Source organism: Equus przewalskii, chromosome 15 (assembly GCF_037783145.1).
Source record: "Equus przewalskii isolate Varuska chromosome 15, EquPr2, whole genome shotgun sequence".
Lineage (NCBI taxonomy): Eukaryota > Metazoa > Chordata > Mammalia > Perissodactyla > Equidae > Equus > Equus przewalskii.
In genome coordinates, this window is record NC_091845.1 from 10,317,361 (window position 1) to 10,339,427 (window position 22,067).

General features: G+C 39.5%; 1 protein-coding gene across 13 annotated transcripts in view; it reads right to left on the minus strand.

The window, feature by feature from the left end:
- The window catches only part of GRM7 (glutamate metabotropic receptor 7), an 822,228-nt gene that overhangs the window by 69,937 nt on the left and 730,224 nt on the right, over positions 1-22,067 (minus strand). The window lies entirely within an intron of this gene.

The window sequence follows — 22,067 nt, forward strand, 5'->3', positions numbered from 1 at the left end:
TTCACCAAACAATAAAGCATAATTATCAATAATGACTCCTTTAGAGCCTGAAGCAACAATGAAAGTCAACAACCCTGCCCTTTTTTGGAAGGATGAGAGCTTTTCTTTCAAAGGCTTGGGCTAACACCGGGGTTAGCACCTAATTGTCTCCTCACAATAGAAAATGAAATGGTTGCCATGACAACTCAGTGAGGAGTTCAGGCTTTGAATTTTTTTTTGACAAAAAGCTGCTGACTTTGACTTAACTGAGACCATATATGCACTTTGTTTTTGCAATTCTGATCCCTCCTGGAGTTTTTCAGAATCGTCAATAAATATCACTTAAAAAATTCACCTTCTTTAGGAAGTTCAATGGCTCAGACTAGGGTGATAGCAATGAAGAGAGCAGAAGGGGACAGATGAGAGAGACACCAGGAAGAATGAAAGGATGTGCGGATGGATTGGGTGGGAAGAAGTAAGAGAGAAACCAAGGGATCATTTTTTACATTCTACCTCCTTTCATGCAAACCCCAGGGTAGTATTGTCTTAAATCACTTCAACACTGTACACACCGCAAAATGGGTTTAAGCTCTCCCAAAAAACTGTTTCTGCCCCTCCCCAAGCAAGGGTAGACTGGCTAAAACACTTTGCAAGGGATTTGAATTGGTATCAGCACAGGTGGATCCCGGGCCCTCTACTGGACTGCTAGGACACACATATTTACACCAGCTTCAGCTCCCCCAACCCTAATGAGCTCTGATCCTAAGCCAGCCAGAACCACCCAAAGCCAGTCCTTCGCCATCATTTACTTTTATGATTAAGATTTTCCCTCCAAGCCTCTACCTTGCATTTATCCCTATTTGGAATTCCTAACCCATCCTTAGCAAAAAAACAAAAAAAAAAAACAAAAAAAAACTACTTTCTTTAGAAATTGCAAAAGAGATCCATAAAATGGTTAAGTAAGAAGCATGTGAGTGCATTGCTGTCTCCTGACATGTATAGAGTCCTTATAATTTAAGAAAAAATTCTTAAACAAAATTCTATTGTTTCATCTGACTCTTGAAATAAAACCATGTCTAACTTTGATATAATTCTAAGAAAAATGGATGAATGAGTCTTAAAAAATAATTTCAAAGACAAATTCTCTGTTCAGTCTTGGTTTATGGAATCACCATACATTATTTATGGAAAGGTAGATAAGACATGAAAGGTCTTCCCCATAGTGTACTCAGTGATGTCTACAAAGATTTCATGCCCACACATCAGAGTGCCCTGTGGAAAAAGGTTCTGCGAAAGTTATTCTCATTTATATGCAAGTAGATGTTTATCCTCTTTAACAGAGAGATCATGGTCTTCGCCAGCCTCAGAGGGCTGCTGAGACAAACAGCTATCTCAAATAAAGTTGAAAATGGAGCTTTCCCTGTAAAACCTGTCTCTGTACTAATTTTCTTCCTCAGGAACTGTTACTTCCCTCTACCTGGTTGAGGAAATTGGAACTTTAGGAGTTTATTCTTTAATACTTTCAGTTCCCTCACGCTTTACTCTTCATATCCAGTCTGTTACCCAGTTGGCTAGTATTATCTGTAAAATATTTCTGGAAGCCATTCCCTTTTCTTTCCACGGCCCCTGCCCTAGTCTTAAATATGTTTAACCCGTTAATACACCTACCTAAGTACAGAGAGCAGTGGTTATCATTTGGAGGTTGTCAAGTGGTAGCTATGATGATGATGTGCACTGGCACATTGTTCCTGGGGTGCTCTAGAATCATCCTAAGTGGTTTCACTTCATCCGTTTTTGTCTGCCTCTAAGCAAGAGTAACCAGAATGATCTTCATAAAAAAAGCAAATCAGATCACTTGGTCCCCTGTAAAACTTCTTTCAGAGACTTCCCATTGTCTTACAGTTTCTGGCCTGGCTATATTTCCAACTTCCTCAGTAACCTCTCTAGAATATGATTCATCTACACTGGCATTCTTGAGTGCTCCAACATTTCTGTCAAAGGGACTTGGCACACACCATTCACTCTGCCCAGGATGGTTTTTTGCCTATGTTCTTCACCCAGCTAACTCCTAACTCATCTTTGAGGTTCAACTCTCATGCGCTTTCTCTGATAAAATTTTTCAGACCACCCACTGCTCCACCAACTTGAATTTGCTCCTTCCATGGTGCTCTCTCATAGCAGCCTGATCTTTTTATTCTGAGTGCATATTATAGTCAGCAATGCCCAACATAATCACAGACTCATTTACCTCAACTCTTAGTCTTCCACTAGAATTTAAGTTTTATGATGGCAGGTGTATACTTGTTATAAATGAGGAATTCAAAAAATATTTTTGAATTAAGGAAGAAAGATAGCAGTTAAAAAATAATTCTAAAGTAAGGTACAAATATAAGCATCCTAGTGAATAAAACTGACTCTCTTTTTGAGCTGTAAACACATTTGTGGTAGATGTTGGTTCTTAGAGTGAATACACTTAGAGAATATTAAGTCAGAATCCTGAATTTTCAGAGAAGTCACGTGAATTGTGCTGGGTCATAGTAATCAGGGACAAAGCTAAGAGGTTGAGGTCTTTTGACTCAAAGCTCATTCTACTACATTGATATTCAGATTTAACTAAGAAGTGTATTTAATAAAAGAGCAGACCATAGAACTGTTTAATTTTTCATTCTCTAACACTTTAATTGCTGGTGCTTAGAAAAACAAACAGCTCTAAGTATTTCTAAAGGGAACTGACAGAAAATTCCCATTCTTTATCAGAGATTGCATATTTGTGCAAGTGTGTTTCATAGTGAAGTCCATATTCCTTACTACGAATAATGAGCAAACACCCTGTGCATGTGATCGACACTTGCCAAATCTAGCTTCTTGTCAAGAGCACGCAGCGTGGCTACCTTGCCCCAACAGTGCACACACTTACCCCCAGGCAGATGCCCTAAATGATAAAAGGGGTGCTTAAGCAGGTAGGAAAAAAAGGATGAAAATTAAGGAATACACAAATGGAATGTAAATATTGTCTGAAGAATAAACAGGCTGCCATGTCTGGTGGTTCTGCTGACATGTGTTTATGATATGGTGACTGACCAATTTGAGAAGGTCAAGAGTAGACCAAGGAAACAAGGCATAGAGGAGGAGGTGCCATTTAACCTCCTCAGGAAGGTAAATTGGAATTCTTTGGTTTTCAAGTAAATATTGAACGTCCCCGTATCTTTGTTTTTTCTTTGTATGGTAGGACAGGACTCATTCTCTCTCCATCCACTTTCCAGCTCTTTAGCTCATACGTAAGATGGAATACATAAAGGGCATTTGGCAATGCCTCTCTGGGCAGAGATTCTTGGTGCCTGAGAATGCACGAAAAGATACATTGAAAGACCGAGCCCCGCACTGGGAAAGGTCTGATCCCATTATGGGCCTATGGAATGGATCTGAAACTTGGACTACTGGTACCAGAGAACAGAGACCAAGACCTGGCACCCTGGGGAAAGTGAACCAAGGATATTAGGAAGAGGACAAAAGGGGACTTTTTCTTCAATGACCACAGAAGAGAGGCTGTCTTGGGAGTGGCCTGAAAGGAAAGAACCCCACCTGTCAAGGCCTTGAGGGTATGAGTTGAGTAGAGGAGAGGAGACTCTGCTTGGGTTGGGAAATGTGAAGAAAGTGACCATTTACTCATCTTTCTGGGAGGCTTGGCTGGCTGATTATAGGGTGTTTAATAATGAACTATCCCATGCAACTTCCACTATGAAGCTGTAGTGCAGGCTTTACATTCATTAGAGATGTTTCAGGACGGTTCCTTGTCCTTGTGGTCAGAAGAGGGAGGCCATTTGTCTTACAACTGAGGGCTAACAGATACATTAATGGTGTAGGGACGAGGTCATTGGACTCAGGTGTCAGAAAACGTGAATTCTAGTTTCCCATCTTCCACTCAATAGCGCGTAATTTGGACGAGGCCATTTTTAAATATATTTGTGACAATGTATTGTTGTCTTCACCTTTGAACCTCAGAAACACGTGTCTATCACCTTCTCAAGCTAACAATATATATACGTATTTTTTATAAAACGGATAGTGGCCATAGCATGCCATGAATTGAAGAATGTTAAGCCATGATCTGAAGAAAATTAGAGTTTTGAAATAATTAGTTTGCTCACAACATATAAAAGTGATGATGATTACATGCCAATTATTTTATAAGCATTATAAGCAATTAGTCATGCACGACTTGTACAAAAAGTTTTAAAAACGTGTAAAAGAACCACAAAAAGCAGAATGTTATTGTCCTGCTGCACCACCCAGCAGGATTCCCCCCAGGACTGAGGGATTTATTCCCCCAGATGCTGGTGAGGACAGAAGCCCACAGCTCTCAGCTGGTGGCCCTCATTGCCAACCACCTTGGCTAAAGAGACTCACATTGCTTAAGGTTCCTCCCTGTTCCTTGGGGCAGCCTGCAAACAATCCCTGGGAGATGCTGGGGTATGAAGGCTCAGTCCTTTGCCCCAGGAGGGGACAGCTCTGAAGGGCATCAGCTGAGACCTTGCTGGGGCTGCATCATGGCCCAGTGTCTCCCTTGGCCCCATCCTACTTCTTTCTCTTCTACTCGTTGGTACTGATAATCGGGGCACTCCCTAATAAACGTGCACTTGGGCTTCCCGGAAGGCAACCTGAGACCTGGCATATCTCTTAGAACTCTCAGGGGCATCTCAGGTCCAATGAAAATCAAGAACTTTCTTAACACAATTCGTTCTCTAACTCCTTTTGTAGCATATCCCTCAAAGACGGACAGAGAACTCTACAATATGAACAGCATGTGCTGAGAAAAGTCAGCATGTTTCACACAAAACGTATCCTCTCCTCTCCCCAGAACTGGTTTCTCCACTTCTACTGACTATCTATGAAATGAAACTTCCCCCTTTTTCACATCCAGATACATTTTCGCCAAAATTTTATCTTAAAAACCTTCAAGTTTTCAGAAACTTTGAAGCAGGGCAAAGAACGTCTGTACGGTTCTCATTGAGATCCACCACTTATTAATACCCCACCTCAATTGTTTTCTCTTTGTCTTTTTGCGAAACAATTTTAAAGTCAAATACATTATGATATTTCATTCTTTTTTATTTCTGTGTGCATCACTTAAGGAAATGGACATTTTACTCCATAATCACCATACTGTTATCACATCTAAGAAATTTAACAATAATTCCATAATATCATCTAATGTATAAGACAAGGTCAAGTTCCCCCATTTTTCTCAGAAAAGTCTCATATGATTTTTCTCCAATCCAAAATTCAGTCAAGGTTCATGCATTGCATTTGGTTATGTCTATTTAGATTTTTATAAACTACAGCAATCTCTCTGCCTTTGTTTTTTAAATAGCGTTGTTGATACAAACAATAAACAGCACACATTTAAAGAGTAAAATTTGACATTGTGACACATGTATACTACACCAGGGAAATCATCACTACAATCAAAATAGTGAACTTGTGCATCCCTTCCAAAAGTTCCCTCTTGCCCCTTTCTAATCCTTCCCCTTTACTGCTCCCCACCCCATCCCCAGCAACCACCGATTTGCTTTTTGTCACTTTAAGTTAATTTCTATTTTCTAAAGTTTTATATAAATAGGATCATACAATATGTACCCTTTTCTGTCAAGCTTCTTTAATTCAGCATAATTATTTGAGATTCAACCATATTGTTGAATTTATCAATAGTAAATTCCTTTTTATTGCTGAGTAGTATTCCATTGGATGGATGTACCACATTTATTTAACCATTCATCTGTCAATGGACATTTGAGTTGATTCCAGTTTTGACTGTTACAAATAAGTCTGTTACAAGCATCGTATACAATACTTTGTATGACCGCATTTTGTCTTTTTATTTTGAGTAAATACCTAGGAGAGGAAAGGCCTGGCCCTATAGTAGGTACATGATTAACTTTTTAAGAAATTGCCAAGTTTCACCACATAAGTGAAGATCACAATCTTCCCCGACTTTCTGTTTGATTTGTGGAGAATTGTTCTTTTCTTCTTCTGATGCCATGTTACAAGGGCCTTTTGTGGTACGTGCTGATTTATTCCTCTGCCAGTGAGTTTTTCATAGAAAAGACATTTCTTATTTGGGTATAGTTTTATTTGTTTTCATTCCAAGTTTTCAATGGCTTGGAGATTAGAAGTCTTTCTTTCACTTTTCAGTAGGTGGTGCCATATTGCCAGTTTCGGGGTTTTCCTACCTGAGCTGCCTCTGGCTATATTTGAGGACCTGCATGTTCCACCTTCCATGGCCTCCCTTTGGAGTGTTGCCAGTACTTTTGTCATTGCTGCCTGTGCCTCTGGGGGTCACTGATGCCTTGCTGTTGATGGCATTGCTGTGATCACTGGCTTTGCTGCCAGGGGCAAAAGGATGGCTGACAGCTCAGTGGCATCCAGGATCACCTGAGTCAGCTCTGCCACCATGGCAGGGGTTGGGGGGGGGGGAGGGAACTGGGTTCATGTGGTGCCATCTCAGGTGTTGTTTGTTACCTGGTGGCCATAGGCACTGCTGAAGTTGGAACGTAGGGTTCTGGTGCATACCACTGTCCCTACTAACAGGCTCTGAGCTACTGCCAGGGGCCCAGGATTATGGAGTCTGCTCCACTTCCCATGGTCACATATGCTGCCATGGGTGGCTGGCTGGCTGGCCGGAGTTGCATATGTGCCTCCACTGCTCCCCACCAAGTTCTCTGGGGATGGGGGTGGCTGCTCAGTCACTGCAGCCAGGGATCCAGGGTCCTGGGCTCTGCCTCTGCTGATCCTCCATTTACCTTCTTCTATGTGGTCCAATCCACCCACCTTCTTATGTACCAAAGTGTGGATTTCTCCAGAGTCCTGATGTGTTGGGCAGTGTAGCATTTGTTGGGTTATGGATGCTATGTTCTATAGATCGAAGAGGAGAGACAAGGGATCCTCTCATGCTGTCATGATGATGACATCCCCTCTCCAATAATTTTTTAAATCAGATGGTGTTATCCCCCCAACTTTGTTCTTTTTCAGAGTTGTTTTAGCTGTTCTATGTTCTTTGCATTTCCATATGAATTTTAGAATCAACTCACTAATTTCTGTAAAAAACTTTTTTAGAATTTGATTGGCATTGGATTGAACTTATAGGATAATTTGATGAGAATTGACATCTTAACAATATTGAGTATTTGAGTATTCCAATCCATCAACAGTGTCTACCCTCCACTTATTTAGGTCTACCTTAATTTCTTTCAGCGATATTTTGTAGTTTTCAACATACAGATCTGTCACATTTTATTGCTTTTTAAGACATTGACTTTTTGGAAGATCCTAGGCCTATGCCAGTATCTCATAAAATGACCCATATTCTGATTTGTCTGTTTTCTCGTGAATAAATTCAGGTTAAATGTATTTGTCAGGAACTTCAAGGTGATGTTGTAGGCACCTGAGTGCATCCTGTCAGGCTGTCCTGCTACTGGTGATGCTGCTTGATCACATGGTTAAGGGGGTGACCACTAGATCTCATCATTATAAAAGTACAGTTTACCTTTGTAATTGGAAAATTATCTAGGAGTGATACACTGACACAAAATCTTTTTGTCAAAAATTAAACCATAAGGTTTTATTTAATACTTCTGCTGTGACATGTGATTGTTTTTATCTATATTCCTTTTAGGTGATCAAAATTGCAATTTTCTCTCTAGATTAGAAAGAAGATGCTAATACTTCTCTTACCCTCATTCCTTGAAATAACTTGCCACTAGGAATAATATGCCACTAGGAAATATTTCTATGACCCCAGTACCAAACACCCAGTGATGGATTACGAAATGGAAGCCTTCAAGGCAGGATTTGGAAAAAGGAAATACTTACTCTGTTTGAAAACACCTCTCAAAATGTTGACAATATACACTTGGTTCCTGTCTCAGTGAGATCTTATCACTATGGATCCAAACAGGTTTTGATCAATTTTATAGGTTTATAAGCAATGAACCAATCTGTTTATAGGCCCTCTATCAACATTAAACAAAACAAGTGTCTCACTTACATAATGGTGTGCATCATGTGTAAACAGATGGGGCTTCCAATAGATGATCACTTTCTTTCCAGACAGGATGTATTTTATACTCTGTGAGGAGAATTCCTGTCTACTGATATTCTACTTTGCACCAGGCTTGGTGCTATGGGACATTACATATGCGATTGCTTTACAATAGTTACAAACTGGCAATATTGGAGTCACAAAAGATGCCTTTAAATGAATGTTGGGCCCTCTATTTTAATCCAATGGATCCCTCTTTCTCCCTCCTAGGATCCCATAGCTATAACGTATATTTCTGTAAAATAATATGTTCTCCAAATTGCAATGTTTTCTCATTTGTTTGCATCCATGAAAACCTGGGTAAACGAGTATACTGAAAATGATGGGGAAGCAAAATACTTATTTTTGCTCATGGGGAAAATTGCCAAGATTCAGCAAGTTATGGTAAATGTTCACCTCGTTTGGTTTGAATCAGAGCAGGTCTTGAATGGAGACAGCTAGACAGAAATGTGAGCAATTTAGACAAAGGAGTATTCACTTACTGGTGGAAGAACAGAAATTACTTGGACTATTTTAAAAATTTTGATTTGCAGACATTTAAAAATCTTTGCTAAAATGCAAAGAAATGTTTGACGGCAAATATCCCCGATATTATATTTACATAAAGTGTTAGTGTTAACCTTTTAAAAACTTTCATACCTAATTATATTTTCATAGATTAAAAAAACAACAAAAGGAAAAAGCTGAAATGCATGTAAACAAAAAATGAATGGGAAATTCCTGGAAGAATTCAAAGACAAATTGAGTAGAAACTGATGATTTCATTTTATTTGGTGTTTGCCATTCTGTGGACTGTATTATAAACGATGATATGGATTTTCCTAAGATATGTTAATACTGTTTATAGAATCCTTTTTCCCCCAAAAATATTCCCCTTAAACTGTCTATGCAGCATTTATCACAGAGGGCATCATTAACTTCCCTTACATCAGCTGACTCTCTAAAAATTGACTGTGAGTCAGTTTCACTGTATTTCATACATTCCTGCTGCTGGAAACTCTTGCTGTGGCTAGCTTTTATTGAATGTCGCAGATTGAATGACTTGACAAGATAAGACGAAGTAAGCCAAAATTGTTGCTAACTTCGCTCTAAGCAAAAGGATACCAAATCATGGCAACGGAGCCAAGCTTCATTTCCCAAAACCAAACAGTTCAAGTCTCAGACAATCAAATGTTTTCCCTCCCCTACTTTTTAGAATATTCTCTTGTGAAAGACATATAGTGAGCATTTATTGAGGGTCTTAACACTGTATTGTCTAAATTCATTAGGAATTTATGGAACTACGTTTATAAAATTCACCATGAGACCTGGTAAGGCTTAACATTTCAGAGATTCATTTAAATTTTAGGATGTGTTTATATGGATGGATGGGATATATATATATAGTGTGTGTGTGTGTGTGTGTGTATGTGTGTGTGTGTATACACCCATTCTTCCCTCATGCAGTCATAAGGAATATCTTTTGATACACATGAACTTGGGAATGATAGAGAAACATATCAGAAATAGTGTTTTTCATCCTTAGCAACACTGGCTCAGTCATTATTCTCTGGTTCAAATCTCTGATGGTCTAGCAGGCATGGAGACACAGACCTCGGAGCAGAATGGTTTCTCATGCATCGGTTTACTTGGAAAGATGCCTGAAGAATTGAGTGTTTGTTGTAACCGCCTGGTCTGTATACTAAGCCCAGTGCTCCTGCTCTCACTGATCAGGGATGGCCTTCAAGGACCAGCTAACGCCAAGTTTTCCTGCTTTCCTAGGTGGAGTAAGGTGTTCCCTCTACTATAATTAGTACAATTAATAGTTTATGTATCTGTCTCCTCTCCCCTCCCAGCCAGCATGACACTGGACTTTATGGCTTTCTGAAGCATATGTTATTCATTCCAAAAGTCCATCCTCTTACATTAAAGACTAGCAAAGTGCTGGACATTCACTAAAAGTCTATTTGAAAAAGAATGGAATAAAATTCTTATCTTTTTTTCTTTGCCTTGATATTTCACAGCTTTGCCCTTCCTCTATGGAGATTGACATCAAGTGAAACCCTTTCTCCTCTTCTAAAAGCATGTTGTAGCTGCTTTGGTATTTTTCTTCTTCTGAGGACTAGGTAAACAGCAACATACACGCATCCAAATGAATCTTGCCCAGATGGTTATATTTGGGTTTATGTCTGAAAATACATGTGTAATTTCCATGATTTTCTACCCAAAGTGTTCTGACACCACAAAGACGCGACCCAAATAATCACTATTCCTTGAATACCTTACTTTTCCCCAATTATAGCTATTTTCTTCGCTCCTTTCTTAACATTTTTCTCATTTGGGGAACTGCAGTGATATTAGAATGGGAGAACTCCAGAATAACACTACCTCTGTAAGGGAGTTATAGATTCTACAGTAGAGTATTCTGGTCATTGTCTCTGTATGTAGAAAGCGTGGACACAGGCTTTACTTTCCAAACACAACCTTGCTCTCCTTTGGCAATCATTACTTGGTTAGCCACATTGGTTTGTATAAAACACTGTAGATTTTCCTCTATTTCAAAGCATCTTTGTACTTCACTCAAAGTAAATACTTACGTTTGCATAGCATGAGTGTTCAAGAGGCATTAGTCATTGTAGACACTTACCAGCTCAATTGCTGGAGAATTATGCCCATTTTAGGTAATCTAATACTACTTCCGTTGATAAGGATATCCTGATATTTTAAGGCACAATCTGAAAGCCCCAATTATTTCATTTGTTTTTCTAGGACCTCTTCTTGACCATTTTTTTTTATGCCTCACTTTTCAAATGACATTCCTGAAGTAGGCGGTGATTTTCGCATTTTTAAGTGGAAGCATCAAGTAGCTTGACTCAAATATAAATGAATGCTGATGTTCAGAGAGATGGAGTATAACCTGCCTGCCACGGGGCACATAAAACACTGCTTTTTCTCTGTCTGCCACCACATACTTTGTACGTGTCATTTTGTATTTCCTAGGAAATGCACATTTAATTATACACACACACATTTTAATTTATGGGCAGGATCAAAACAGAATCTAAAGTAAAGACACATACCTGTGTACTGGAGAACCATCAAATAATCTTTCTTTGAGTTGCTATCCTATGCCAAGCATGGTGCTAATAACTTTTACATTGTTGTCACTTGTAATCTTCTGAAATATTGTTATCATTCTCATAGTATGGATGGTAAGTCAAGGTTCTTTATGCAACATGCATATAGTTGCATAGCATGTAAGTGGTAGAACCCAGATCTGTCTTATAGAGAAACCAGGAAAACAAATGCATTTATTTTTAGACTTTTCCACATGCCCAAACCTTCTGAAGAGGGCAAGGATTAGCAGATTTCTATTCAGGGTGAGAAGTTGTTCCTCCAGTTAGAACCCATATGGTGCTTTGGGAAGCAGAAGTTTCTTCCTAGTCTATTTCCTGTTATGAAACCCTCAGTATGTAACAGCCATGACAACTGGCAAGCTTAAATTGGGATGATAATAAGGGAGAAGGTTCACTCCTACATCCCACCAAGTGGGCACTGCCGTTTTCGATGAGGCCCCAAGGCATAAAGGTGCATTCTCAAACCAACCAAAAAGCCATTTGGAAGTTGGCCAGTGCAGTGGATTGAACTGTGTTCCAGCCCCAAATAAATATACATTAGAAAACTTTGAAAGTGACCCTATATGGAAAAAGGGTCTTTGCCAATGTTAACATTAAAGATCTCAAGATGAGAATATCTTAGATTAGCGGTAGTTCTAAATCAAATGACAAGTGTCCTTAGAAGAGAAGAAGAGAAGACACAGAGGAGAACATGCCGTGAATGTGAAAGCAGAGGTTGAAGTGATATATCCACAAGCCAAGGAAGTCAAAGATTGCTGGCAGTCACCGGAAGCTAGAGGGGAGGCATGGAACAGACACTCCCCAGAGCCTCTAGAAGGAGCCAATCCTGTCAACATCTTGATTTAGGACTTCTGGCTTCCAGAACTGTGAGAGAATACATTATTGTTGTTTTAAGCCACCAAGTTTTGGATAATTTGGCAACTCTAGGAAACTAATACAGTCAGTCTAGGGGCTAACGCAAACCATTGGGTCTTCATGAACATGGCATCGCTAGGATTGATTTCTCTTCCCTCCTCACCTCTCTCCTCCCCTTCATTCCTTCCCTATTCTTTCCTATCTGCTCTCCTCCCTTTCCTTCCTTCTTTCTTTTTCAGCTTGGAATGCCATAACAAAATACCATAGCTTGGGTGGCATAAACAACAAAAGTTTATTTCCCACAGTTCTGGAGGCTGGAAGTCCAAAGTCAAGGTGCTGGCATGTAGGTTTCATTCTTAGACCTCGTCTCTTGCCTTGCAGGTGGCTGCCATCTCACTGTGTGCACACATGTCCTCTTGTTTGTGTGCATGCAGACACAGCAAGATTTCTGGCGTCTCTACATTTAGGGCACTAATCTCGTCATGAAGGCCCAACCCTCATGAACTCATCTATCCCTGATTTCCTCCCAAAGGGCCCATCTTCAAATATCAACACACGAGGGGTTAGCACTTCAACATATGAATTTGGGGAAGGGCACAAACATTCAGTCCAGAACCTTCCCTCCCTCCTTTCCCTCCTTCCTTTTGCTTCTCTTCCTCCTCCTTCTCCTTTCGGTCAACTCCATTGAGGTATAATTACACACAATAAAATTCACTAATTTCAAGTGCACAATTGGATGAGTTTGGGTGAATGTATATGGTCATGTAACTACCACTACAGTCATGATATAGAATATTTCCATCATCCTAAGAAAGTTCCTCCGTGCCTCTTTGCAGTCATTCTCTCTCCCTACACCTTGGCAAACACTGATTTGCTTTTTTATCACTACAGTTTTTCCTTTTCTATAATTTCATATAAATGGAATAAAGCATTATGCTGTTTCGGTGTCTGGCTTCTTTTATTAAGCATAATGCTTTTGAGATTCATGCATGTTCTTGTATGTATCAGTAGCTTGTTCTTTTTATTGCAGATTAGAATTCCATTGTATGGACATAATACCAGTTTGTTTATCCATTCACTAGTTGATGAACATTTGGGCTGTTTACTGTTTTTGGTGATCATGCATAAGGAGGCTGTGAACATCTATGTACAACTTTGTGTGGACATGTTTTCATTCCCCATGAGTAAATACGTAGGTGTGGAATTGCTCATTGATATTATTTAATTTTATAAGAAACTGCCAAACTGTTTACTAAAGCGGCTGAACAATTCTGCATACCCCATAGCAATGCATGAGTGTTCTACTTGCTCCATGTTCTTGCCAATATTTGAGATTGTCAGTCTTAAATTTTAGCCATTCTAGTGGGTGTGTAGTGGTATCTCACGATGGTTTTAATTTGTATTTTTTGGGCTGATTTCATACTTTTAATCCTACACCGATTCTCCCTCCAGTCACTCCAAAGGATAGAGCTGCATTCTTCATCTTATTCTTAGGTTAAGAGTTAATAGCTTTGGACCTTTGAGCCAATACGATGTAGGAAAATGGATGTACAAAGCATTGCACATAATGTCCATGGGCTTATCATTAGCACTTGCCCACACAGTCATCCTGAGAACAATTCCATCATATTTGTTCAATTTAATCTTAAAGTATGCTTCTGATTGTCATGAATGGGGAATGCTGGGTGACATATCTTTCTCCTTACTAGACTTAGTGTCCCTATCTGTAATGTGAAAGGGTTGGTCCACAATGGTGGTTGTTAAATCTTCATGCATACAAGTTATTCAGGAGCTAAAATAAAAATGAAGACTCCCTTCTAGCCTCTTTTGCTCAGCAGGTCTGGAATGAGACCTGGAATTTTGCATTTATAAACAGTGTCTATAATTTCTAGACTGATGGCCCTTTGACTATATTTTGAAAATAGCTGACCGAGATGATGTCAGGTTTCTTCTAACTCTGATATTCTGTGAAGAATATTAGATGATCTTGATCTGTTACTCAGGCCATTCTCCAATTTTATGAAGAAACTACCTTGTAAATAATAGGTGCGTAATAAATAAAGGCTGATAGAAATCATTGATGGAAAATCAATTTAAGTAATCAAACCATCCTTCCCTTGATTTGGAACAGCCATACCCAGCAAACCACCCCCAAGGTGTCCAGAAAAGTGAGGCCACTATTCTTTTTCAGCCAGCTCTCTGATTTCCATTAAGTATGCCCTGCTACCTTTCACCCTGCTCTAGACTCTATTGCTGTTGGGCCGTGGTCAATTGACTTAATTTCTTTGAACCTGTTTCCTCATTGTAAATAGGTGTGAGGATAACCATCATAGGATTGTTGGTTGTGAAATAACTGAAATAATACAGATGAAAAGCTGAATTCAGCACTTGGCATTTAGAAAATGGTCAGTAAGTAAAAGCTATTGTTATTATTATTATCATTCAGGGGGAATCACAATCTCTCCCTCCTCTTACCTATTAAAGCTGGCGTCCCCACTGCTCATGCCCTGCTGCAAGGATTACAAACAGAGAAGAGATGACCCAATTTAGTCTGCAGAGGCCAAAGCTTTGAGCATTCAAAAGGGAAGGAAGTGAAAGTGGCTAGGGCTTCACTGGTGACGCTGCAGATGTGGGTCTGTGAGATTTACTCTTTGGAACATTGGGAAAGAAACTTCCAGCAAATATGAGGGTGAGTCATTAGAGAAGCTGAAGGAATAGCCTTGGTCTTCCCAGCTTTGGGGATTTTGCATAAGATTTCCTGCTCTTTTGCATCAAATTTAGCTATATGTCTCATGTAAGTCTTTTTGCCAACGAGGCGAAGCAAAACTACTTTATTTTTTGTGAAATTTTAGCATCAATCTACAATTTTTTCTACTTTATTTTGAAATAACTTACTGTGGATGTCTTTGTGGATGAATGGTCACGAGCTGGGCTTGACTTTACCCAAACTATTTTGTTTAAATGGGTCAATTGACAGAATTGCAATGAGGGACAATGGAGGTAATTGGTAAGAGGGTCCTTAGGTAAGTCCCTTGACTTCCTATTACACTGAAGAGGAAAGGGGAGACATAAAGGTAGGAAAAGGAGGTCAATTTCCAGTCTTCTTGAATAGAAGAGATTACCAGAAATAGAGCAAATGTGTGGGCCACCTTGCAGGATTACTTTCTAATATAGAACCGGGAGTAAAGTAATGGACAATATTTCATAGGAACAATAAATAATTCATGGCTGGAAGGTTTGAGCATTTACTATGAGCCAGGCACTGTGCTCTGTGTAATGTGATTTATACATTAGCTCATTTCAGTGCCACACTATCAATCTCAGGCTATTCACTTTTCCTCAGGTGAGACCTCTAGACTCAGAAGGTGCGGCCAAGCTCACATAGCTGATTGATGGAGGAGCCCAGATTCAAACCCAGGGCTTCCTACTTCCAAAGCCCAGGTCTCAACCTCTTCGCTGGACTGGAAACAAGCCAAAATAATGAAATAGAAGTGTTCTTTACAAAACTGTGCCACACCTGTAACGAATCCAAGAAAGACGGCTTCTGATTCCCTCTGTTGGAGATCTTATTAATTTAAGGGGAAAAAAAGTTTCTAAGCCCATTCATTCATAAGGAAAAGACAGATTAAGGTAGAAACACTGATTGCAGCTGGTGATGCTTTAACTGTAGAGATCGCGTGAGGGCTAAAGGTGTCACCCAAAAGATGTGAGAGCGATAGAGGAAGCTAGTTACACTTGCTTTATCAGTATTATGTTGAGCAGGCAAGTTTGTTGAAAGGACAGACTGAAGTGCAAGTTGTGCGGCATCCTGACAGTATTAATTACCCTGTAACTTATTTATGTGTCCCCTCTATCTCCACAAAGGTTTTTTTCAAAGATATTTTCAAGGGGCTTCCCATAAATATATGAGCTCGGAGAAAAAGAGCAGACGACAGTGAAATAGAGGAAGGGAGGAGATGGTTTGAAGAGGTAGGACAGCTACTAGCTACGAGCATTAGAGATGATTCTGAGTTTCCTGGCAGAGAATGAGGGAAGACAGAGGCAATGTCGCTTCAGGATGATTTAAGGAAGGGGGCGGGGACAGTGTTAGAGCCACCAGCACATGGAAGCAGCACTGGTCTTAGAGCCCTGGCCCTACCTTGTAGATGAGTTATTTTTTTTCTGTTTCTTTCTCTATTTATATATATTCAGAACAAGTCAGCTGCCATTCACTGAGTTGATACCCTGGCCTAGACCTCTCCTGGCTCTGGAAAATGTACATCACATCAGGATTTTACATTCTATTTTTTCCCCAAATGTTGGTCAACATGTCCTATTAGGATCTTGTCCAATTCCATAGGGATGTGAGGCAGGAGAAGGCAGACATGATATTCCAAATACTGACCATCATAGGCAGGGTCCCGTAGGTTGTGCCACATGCCATGCAGGTGTGCTTGGTCAGAGGAAGGCAATTCTCCTCCCCACCTCTACTCTTCTACTGGCAGGAGCTTTGCTTCTGCTATGAACTTGCCATATGACCACTTACTGTTTAGCCTCCTCCTGTCTCTCAATTGCTGCTGCTTCTGTAAAATAAAGGGTTGGACTGTTATCTCAAAACCCCCTGGCCCAGCATATTCCCAGTTGCAGGCACACAGAGTGAGCACCTCGTTGGACCAAATGTCCTCGGTTGAAATTCTCTCCATGGACCCAAACAGCAATTCTTTGCACAGGGCCAGGACTGGGGATTCTTTCCTGAGGACATCTAACGAGATGTATGTAAATAGCTCTCCCCTCCACCAGCCTCCTCAATTCCAGAACCGGAGCTCTGCCAGGTCACCCGCCTTCACAAAATTCACCTCTCGGGTCCAGCAAAACAGGCATTAAGAAGCCTATAAATAATCATCGTATTTTCACCTCGCTGCAAGAGCAGATAGGCTGATGCTGCAAACAAATAAATTGGCAATTCATAGACAATGCAAATGAACACGAACAAGCTTGCAGGATGCATTTGGAAGTCAAAGCAGTAGGATTGTTTTTGGGAGGACCAAAAGACAGCCACCCTTCCTTCTCTCACTCCCCGTTTAAGCTGTGGCTTTAATTGCTTTCCCAGCACAAGGCCCATGACTAGGTTTCTCTTTTTCAGATGCTGAAGCTAAATTCTAAGAAGGAAAAAGAAACCCTTGGGGTCCCGGAACTGTGGTATCCTGTCATTTATCAGGAGCAGACTCGAGCTGTATGAACATCCTGTGCTTTTTAAGTTTCATGTGTTGAATGAGAAAGAAGCTGCTTTCTCTCCTCCATTTTCTTTCAAAAAATAGGAACTACAGCCAGAGTGGTGAGCTGAGGTGGGATCAGAAGACTATTTTCATTAGCATCCTTGTTATAATGTTTTAAGGATCCTCTGACTCTCTCTTTTTTTTTTTTTAGGAAGATTAGCCCTGAGCTAACATCTTCCACCAACCCTCCTCTTTTTGCTGAGGAAGACTGGCCCTGAGCTCACATCTGTGCCCATCTTCCTCTACTTTATATGTAGGACACCTGCCACAGAGTGGCTTGTCAAGCTGTGCATAGGTCCGCACCCGGGATCTGAACCGGCAAACCCAGGGCCGCCAAAGTGGAATGTGCAAACTTAATTGCTGTGCCACCGGGCCAGGCCCTGACTCTCTTTTTCTGATGAGGATAAATATTACCATTGACTTTGAATTTTCTCAATTTATTCTTAGAAAATGACCTCTGCTGACTCTCTGTGAGACAGAAATAAATCCCACACTGCACAGACAGTGCTATAGTAATTAATAATTTTACACATCTGAAACCGAATTAGAGTCAGAGTCTCAACAGGTGACAAAGAGAATGCCTCCTGCAAGGTGAAAGAGAGACTATTTTTACTAGTAGAAAGAATTACTTAGAAAGTTCCATATGGCCTGATGTGAAGAACTGTCACCTTTTCAGTATAGCAACAATAGTAGGCTCTTTGCTCAGTGCTTTATACACGTGTCCCGCTTAATTCCTGTACACCTTAAGAGATGTGCAAATGGGTACCATTATTAGCACAAGAGGTCAGATAAGAGAGGGAGGCTGAGAAGGCGCATCCTGATTCAAGGGCATAGAGCCGAGGATGGCAGAGCCAGAATCCTCATCTGGGAATGTCTTTATTTCATAGCTCATGTGCTTAGAGCAAGCAAGGTCTTGAGAAACACTAATGTTACTTAATGTCATTGGCTTCAGAATGCCATTAAAACATTTTTCAAATTACCATATTTTCCTTATGCAGGATAAAAGGTGTCCTCTCTTTACTGAATAAGCTGGATATGCAGACATAAGCATTCAAATCAAAATAATGTAGGAAAGTACACAAAAACAAATAACTCACCCTGTAATTAAGTCCTCAAATTTTCCATTTGAAGCCTAGATAATGATGTGCTATAATTATTATAAAAATAACAATCTATTACCACCACTATGAAATTAACAATTATTACAGAATTCATATTGGCTTAGAACATCTCTCCTTGTTGGAGTATCCCCCCCCATTCTCCATTTTTTTTTCACCAGTAGTAGAATTACATTTGTGTGGAAAATTACATAGGCCCTATTATATAATTAAGGATAGTTTTGGGAGGATGGTGGACAGTCGGATTCGGTCAACAAGCATTTTTTACCTAAATGGCAATTCTCTTCACCTCCCCCAAAGAAAGATAAATTGACTCTGCTAAAAATGTGATAGTGTAAAAATAGTCATTTCATGCAAGTAAGCAAGCTCGCCAGGGAGGAGGGGGTTGATACTGCAATGTCTTTACATCCACTTTGTTCATATATTTCTGCTGCCTTGAACCACTTAGCAAAACAAAACGAACCCCCACCATCCACATGAAGGCAGGAAATTGGTCTTTTTTGAAAACTTAAACAAAAAGGTTTGTTTTACCACCTTAGTCAAATGAAACACGTAGTAACTTGAAGAGGATCCATTCCATCCATGGCAGTCATTTTCCTTGTGGAGTGCACTCGGCACTATGAGGCAGACACACATCACCAAGTGGCCGGAATGAAAAGAATAAGTGCCTGCTTCAGTTTGTGCCCCCAACCAAAGGCCCAGGCCACTCGGACTTTGAATTGTAGGGGACGCTGGTATGAGTCTGGGCAAGCCCCGCTGGATTGAATCTAGTTGTCTGTGAACATCACACAGTGGCTTTCACCAACTCCCAGGAGACCTATTTTTTCAGTGTCACTAAGCCTGTCCCCTTGGGAGAAAGCACACTTTATAGAAAGCTTAGTTGAGCTGAATCTGAAGACCTTTTGATAGCTTCACAGAAACCTCCGCCCCAGCTACTGCAAGCAATCAACCTCTTCTCCATCCTTACTGTGTCCCACGTCTCTAAGTGCTTCTTTTCTGAGACAATTAAGTTTTTCCCCCTTTCTACCCCCAACTGTGACAAAACAACTATTTTTCCTATCAAAAAGATCAGAAATGAAAGTTACACATAGTTAATAATTTAAAATCATGGCCACATGAAAACAAAATGTTAAAGGAGTCTCTCACTTCTTTCTTTCTCAGAACTTCCTTTGAGAGCTCCAAAAACACTTGGACTCAAAGGATAGAGAAAGATTACTCTTTGCTTTGGAGATCCTGCCATACAAATAAGCTTTGTCTTCGTTATTTCTGGCTGGCTATTGAGCAATTGGGGCATTGTCATAAAATGGTGGTGAGGCCAAGAGGGCTGCTAAAGCCGAATGACTCTCCTCTTGCTGAAATTCTCTATTTGTAGGTCTAAATAAATAAAAAGCAACACATATGACATTTTTGGCATATTTCTATTTTTATTTTATCTTTTTTTTTTAAATTGAGGTATAATTAACATATAACATTATTAGTTTCAGGTATACAACATAATGATTCAATATTGGTATATATTGTGAAATGATCACCACAATAAGTCTAGTTAACATCTATCACCTGACATAGCTACAAAAAATATTTGTTTCTTGTGATGAGAACTTTTAAGATCTATTCTCTTAGCAATTTTCGAATATGCAATACAGTATTATTAACTATAGTCACCATGCTGCATATTACACCCCCATGACGGATTTATTTTATAACTAGAAGGTTGTAACTTTTGATCCCCTTCCCAACCCCCACCTCTGGTAAACACCAAACTATTCTCTGTATCTATGAGCTAATTTATTTATTTTTTTTAGATTCAACACATAAGTGAGATCATACAGTACTTGTCTTTCTGACTTATTTCACTGAGCATAATACCCACAAGATCCATCCATGTCATTGCAGATGGTAAGATTTCATATTTTTTATGGCTAATAGTATTGCATATATATATCCCCCATATTTTCTTTTTCTATTCATCCATCGATGGACACTTCGTTTGTTTCCATATCTTGGCTATTGTAAACAATGATGCTATGAACATGGGAGTCTATATATCTTTTCCAGTTGGTGTTTTCATTTTCTTTGGGCAAATACCCAGAAGCGGAATTTCGGGATCATATGAAGAACCTCCATACTGTTTTCCATAGTGGCCGCATCAATTTACGTTCTCACCAACAATGCACTAGGGATCCCTTTTCTTTATGTCCTCAACAACTCTTGTTATTACTTGCCTTTTTGATAATACCCATTCTAACAGGTGTGATGTGATATTATATTATAGTTTTGATTTGCATTTCCCTGATGATTAGTGATGGTGAGGACCTTTTCCCGTAACTGTTGGTCACCTGTATGTCTTCTTTGGAAAAATATCTGTTCAGATATTCTGCCCATTTTTTAATCAGACCGTTTTCTTGCTATTGAGTTGTATGATTTCTTTATATATTTTGGATATTAACTCCTTATCAGATATATGATTTGCAAATATTTTCTTCCATTTGGTAGGTTGCCTTTTCATTTTGTTGAGGGTTTCCTTTTCTGTGCAGAATCTTTTTAGTTTGTAGACCAACTTGTTTGTTTTTTCTTTTATTGCCCTTGCTTTTCGTGTCAGATTCAAAAAATCATCACCAAGACCTATGTAAAGAAGATTACTGCCCATGTTTTCTTCTAGAAGTTTTATGATTTCAGGTTTTATGTTCAAGTCTTTAATCTATTTTGAGTTAATTTTTGTGTGTGGTGTAAGATAGTAGTCCAGTTTCGTTCTTTTGCATGTGGCTGTCCAGTTTTCCCAACACCATTTCTTGAAGAGACTGTCATTTCCCCACTGTGTATTATTGGCTCCTTCGTCGTATCTTAAGTGATTCTATATGGGTGGGTTTATTTCTGGCATGTATTCTATTCCACTGATCTGTGTGTCTGTTTTTATGCCAATAGCATACTATTTTGATTTCTATAGCATTGTAATATAGTTGGAAATCAGGACACTTGATGCCTCCAGCTTTTTTCTTCTTTCTCAAGATTGCTTTGACTATTAGCGGTCTTTTGCAGTTCCATGCAAATTTTAAGGTTGTTTTCTCTATTTCTGTGAAAAATGTCATTGGAATCTTGACAGTGATTGCATTGAATATGTAGATCATTTTGGGTAGTGTGGACATTTAACAATCTTAATTCTTCCAATTCACAAGCATGGAATATCTTCCCATTTATTTGTGACTTCTTCGATTTCTTTCATTAATGTCTTGTAGTTTTCAGGATACAGGTCTTTAGCCTCCTTTGGTAAAATTGACTTTTATTAGTTCTAGTAGTTTCTGTTGGAGTCATTAGGTTTTCTATATATAATATCATGTCATCTACAAAAAGCCACTGTTTTCCTTCTTCCTTTCCAATTTGGATGCCCTTTATTTTTGTCCAAGCCTAATTGCTCTGGCTATGACTTCCAACACTATTTTGCGTAAATGTGGTGAAAGTGGGCATTCTTGTCTTGTTCCTGACTTAGAGGAAAAGCTTCAGCTTTTCATCATTGAGCATGATGTAATCTGTGGACTTGTCACATATGGCCTTTATTTTGTTGAGGTACATTCCCTCTACACCCACTTTGTTGAGAAGTTTAATCACAAATGGATTTTGAATTTTGTCAAATGCTTTTTTCCTGTAT